Source organism: Fukomys damarensis, unplaced genomic scaffold (assembly GCF_012274545.1).
Source record: "Fukomys damarensis isolate Sample0158 unplaced genomic scaffold, DMR_v1.0_HiC HiC_scaffold_39, whole genome shotgun sequence".
NCBI classification, from domain to species: domain Eukaryota; kingdom Metazoa; phylum Chordata; class Mammalia; order Rodentia; family Bathyergidae; genus Fukomys; species Fukomys damarensis.
The window spans coordinates 42,462,791-42,467,978 of NW_022900951.1; the positions used below are offsets into that span (position 1 = coordinate 42,462,791).

General features: G+C 46.3%; 1 pseudogene; it reads right to left on the minus strand.

Annotated features, from left to right (window-relative positions):
- Window positions 1-268: 268 nt before the first annotated feature.
- On the minus strand, window positions 269-2,165 carry LOC104849836 (annotated as a pseudogene).
- Between the last annotated feature and the right edge of the window lie 3,023 nt (window positions 2,166-5,188).

The window sequence follows — 5,188 nt, forward strand, 5'->3', positions numbered from 1 at the left end:
TGACTAGTCCCCTTATTAAAAGGGGAACTTTGCTTCTTTTTTCAGATCAACATCTTACACTTTATAATACACTCAGATTTATGCACAAATTTTGTGTTTGTTTACAAGCAGAAAGGGCAGAGAATCCCAAAGAACGCAAGCAACCGCATCATGGACTACATTCAACAACATTAGTACTGTCATCCTTGTTCCCTATTTTTGTTTTGTTTTGTTTGTTTTTTAAGTCGGGGAGGAAATGGCAAGTGCCACCCACACGCGGCCTAATCCTTTAGAAGTTGTGCAGCTCAGCACACGTCTGGGTTTCCACAGACCTGAACTGAGACTCTGTTGTGTTCCAGGTCAAATTGGCCAGCAGGAAGTCATCCATGGCTGTCTGTGGTTCATTGCTGGGGAAGCTCCCAGGACCTCCAGACTCAGCTTGGGGGCCTGTGTCTTGCTGCTGCTCAGATGCACCTTCCTCTCTGAGCAGGGACTTTTCTGGCAGAGTCCTTCCGTCTTGGGCTTGGTGTCAGACGAATCAGTACTCATGGAAAAGCTGTTTTAGGATGCTGCAGAGGAGCAGGTGAGGGCTGCTGTTCATCTGGGTCTGCATACTGGACATCTCCACCCATAGGAAGTGAGCGTCACCCCAGCACCTATAAGGAGGCAAGCGGGACTGCAAGTAAAAAGTCAGTCTGGGTCTCTATGTCTGTTGACTCCTGGATTAGCTCCATGTTCAGAGCACCAAGTCCACTCTCCTCAGTTTGAGTCTGGATGTTGGCAGCAGAGAACAATTCTTCAATATCAAAATAGATGCTGGGGTTCTGGATGTGGCCAAAGGGGAGCTGGGTATCAGGACCAGGATTGGTGTCAGACAAAAGACCACAGCTTTCCAAAAGTTTGATCGGGCAGATTACTTGACAGGATGTTTTTTAAGTCACTTAACAGATCTATGGTTTGGGTGTGATTATCTGTCGTACTCTGTGAGGGAGGCATACTGTTCTGTGCAATGAAGTTCAAGATGAGTGTGAATTTATCAATATCTTCACTTAAAGCTTTAGGGTCATTCTGAGGTTAAAAGTCATGAGTAACTGTCTCTGCTACAAAACTGCTGTTTTTACTATTGTCCATGGGATGAGCACTCTCCAAAATGTCCCCACACATCCCAGCTTGGTCCATCTGCATCCGGTGGTCTACAGGACCCAGCACCCTGCAGGTCTGCATTTCCCTGGAAGACCCCACCAGGCTGGAGACAGGTGTCAATGAAAGCATCTGTCTGAACATCGATGGATGATTTTGCTTTAGAGCTGGGTAGAAGCATCTGAGTGTGGACACTAAAGGGAAGGAACATTTGTGAATCAAACTCCGAGAGCAAGACAACATGGAGAAGTCAGCACCAACCCACAGAACAGAGGGGATCAAGTGCTGTGAGGCACAGGACAGATCCATCTGCAGGCTGATGGACGAAATGCCATTCCTATGACATGGGATCCCTAAATCTTGGGAAGGATTAGACAGACTCTTCCCCCACATTCACCGGAACACTTGTACTAACCAGCTCAACACCAGGATTTACAGCTTTCGAGAGAGGTAAGCTCTCCTTAAGGTAGCACGTGTCTGAATCTAGGCAGAGGATCAGGGTCCCCACAGATGAAGCACAGGTGCACAGCACCCAAGCCAGAGCCCTGATCCACTCACAACACCACAGGGTGGGCCTCAGGGTTGGCAAAGGCTCAAAGACCAGGATAGATGAGAGCTGCACGAGCAGAAGCTTCACCAGAGCTACCCTGGGCTTTGGTAAGAGCAGCTTCTGAAGGTATCCTGGAGGTGTGGTGATGCTCTGCTTCCTGGAGCCAAGACAGTCTTCCAAAGAGGCCACAAATTTTATTTCTGAAGCCTAGTTCTGGGGCGTCTGGCCGAGGGTTTGGTTGGCTGCTCAAGGATTTGATGGTCTTCATAGACAACTTCTGGTTTTGCAGGTAGTTTTCCATTTATAGTGGATCCCTGTGCTCCAAAGGGATCTTGCAGCCAGTGCAGTAGATGTGCGGCTGCAGCGCCATCCTGCTGGCGTGGGGACAGCTGCATATGCACTGGAAGGTCTCACTGCAGTCCTGCATTTGCCTCTTCAGGTCCTTGCTGTATTTATGCTTCTTCTCAACATGCATCTTCATGAAGTGCTATTTTCCGAGAGAAAACTGAAAATAGTCTGTCGAAGCCTCTGGGGCATCCTTCAATAGGACAATGGTAGAATTTCGGTATGGACTTCAAATCTTCCTTTTTTTTGGTGGTGGTGGGGGTTACTGGGGATCCAACGCGGGTTCTTGTGCTTGCGAAGCAGATGGCAGAACTACTGAGCTAAATCCCCAGCCCTTCAAATCTTTTCTTATTGTTAGGTTTACTATGCCATCCTGCGGGCGGTGGCTCTTGTTCAGGTGTGTGTTGAGCGCCAGGCTATTGGGCAGGATTTTCTTGCAGCTGTGCATGGTGCACATGATGGTGGTCTGCACGACCTGCAACAGCTTGCTTACTCGTAGTTGCCCTGAAGTGCAGGGGAACCTGGAGCCCACCACTGCTGTGGCAGGGGGGGCATTGGTTCCCCTTGTGGAAGCTGGGAGGGCCACGGTGCCTGCCACCCAAGCCACAGGCTCCACCTAAAAAGGAGAAATCTGGACACAACAACATTCATGGAGGGGAGATTACCCAAGGAGGCATGGAAAGAAGACATCCATCTACAGGAACAAGACCTGGAACAGATCTTTCCTGAAAAGCTCCAAAAAGAAGCGATACTGTTGGTTTAGGACTTCTAACCTCCAGAACAGTGAGATAACACATTTCATATCTTTTTGTGTGTGTGTGCCGGGGATGGAACTCAGACCCTTGTGCTTGCAAGGCAGGCAGAACCACTAAGCCAAATCCCTGGCCCCTACATTTCATATCTTTAAACCACCCAGTCTGAGACATTTATTATGACAGCCTTAGCAAAATAATACTTTTTTTTTTAAAGACAGGGTCTCGCTATGTAGTTCAAGCTGGCCTTTAACTCACCATGTAGCCCAGGCTGGCCTCAAACACAGAGCGATCCTCCTACCTTAGCCTCCTGAGTGTTGGGATTACAGGTGTGTGCCACGCACCCAGCTACATCTTCTTGTTACTTTTTTTTTGGTACCGGGGATTGAACTCGGGTCCTTGCACTTGCATGGCAGGCAGCGGAACCGCTGAGCTAAATCCCCGGCCCTTGTTACTTTAAATATATATTTATTTTATAATATAGGTCCAATAACTTCAATATGTAAAGTATTATAGGTTCGAATTTTTTTTTTGTTGTTTTTGTTTTTTGAGACCGGGTCTCACTATGTAGTTGAGACTGACCTGGAACTCACTTTGTAGCCCAGGCTGGTCTCGAACTCACAGCGATCCTCCTGCCTCAGCCTCCCGAGTGCTGGGATTATAGGCATGAGCCACCACGTCCGGCTAGGTTTGAATTTTTGTTGTTGCTTATGAGTCTTGCTATTAAAGTTTTGTACCCAGTTTTCTTATGTGCCTTGTGATGTTTTTTCCACCGCAGGCTCTTATATCTTGGTTTTCTTTCTAGTGCTGGGAACAGAACCCAGGGCCTCAGGCCAACTGGGCAAAAGATCTGCCACTGAGCTACACCCTCAGCTCCATATCTTGGAATTTTATCTGCGTGTTGAAAGATCACCAACACCAGCGTAGATTTATGCTCACATCTCTCAGGCTCCTTGGGCCATGACAAGCTAGGATAATTTAAGGTAAATCCTTGAAGTGTTTTGGAATACATTAGAGAGCCAACCTGAGGCAAGTATTCCTCTGCCTCAGAGCCTTTAGAGTTGCTGTTCTCTCTGCCTCTCATTTCTACATCCACACTTCTCTCAAATCTTTGCTAAAATGGCACCCTATCATTAACTCCGTCCTTGCCGACCCTGTGTCCACAGGGGTTCCATGTATGCTTTACTTTGAGTCAGGGTCTCGCTAAATTGCTGAGTTGCCCAGGTGGGGCTCAAACTTGCAGTCCTCTTGCCTTAGCCTCTCAGAGTGCTGGGATTACAGGCATGAGCCATCGCCCCCAGTGAAGACTCCCTCTTGTCAGCCTCCCAGTTTTTACTTACATGGGTAGAATCACCTTGGCACTCACTCTCGGTGAAGAAAGGGTCCCCTCCATGTTGCAACTTGAAGAGAGCATCCAGATTCACACCTGAACACTCTGATAAGAGAAAATAGTAATGGCCTTGGTTTTGGGAGCTTAGAAATTCAAGAAGTACAGATGAATTTCAAGATTCTCCACACAAAAATGGATCTTGAACTTTCCCCACACAAAAATAAGTTCCACATAGAACAAAAATATAAACATTAACAACTGAAATGATTAAAACATTCCATGAAGGGAAAATCATGAAGGTCATGATCTTGACAGCTCTGAAGGATGGGATAGATTTGATTCTTTGGCACACAGGGAATCTGCCCTTACCCACAGAGACCAGGGGACAGTAGGTCTCCAGCATGACATCCCTGTGCAGTCTTCTGAGCAGGGCCTAGTTGCTGTCACTCTTCCCAAGTGAAGTCCACAGCAACATCCTCACATGTCACTGGTTTCTATAGTAGCACACTCCTATACAATCTGCTCATTTTTACCACAGTAACACATGCAGGATACACTTTGAGTGGCATAATTTATGAGTGAAATGATGCACAATCCTGCCATTAGCAAGAAGAGTTAGTGCAACCGAATAGTTTAGAAATAGATACAAATAAAAGTGGGAAATGCAATACATATATAATAAAAGTAGCATTGTAAATAAGTGTGCAAAAACAGAACAGCCATAATAAAAATCTGATATTGGATTTTCTACCTCACACTATACACACAAAAAAATAATATAATATGATACAATAAGAATTTAAATAAAGAAGCCAGGTGAGGTGGTGCATGCCTGTAATCCCAACAGGCAAGAGGCTGAGGTAGGAGGATCACCAAGAGTTTGAGGTCAGCCTGGGATACATAGTGAGTTTAAAGCCAAGCTGGACTTCACAGAAAGACCCTGTCTCAAAAAGCCAAAAAAAAGAATTTAAATAAAGAAAAAGAGAAACTATAAAATAAATGCAGGAGAGAAGTAGAAGTGTAGCTCACTTGTACAGCACTTGCCCACCATGTACCAGGTCCTGGGTTCCAGCCACAGCACCACGAAAAGAA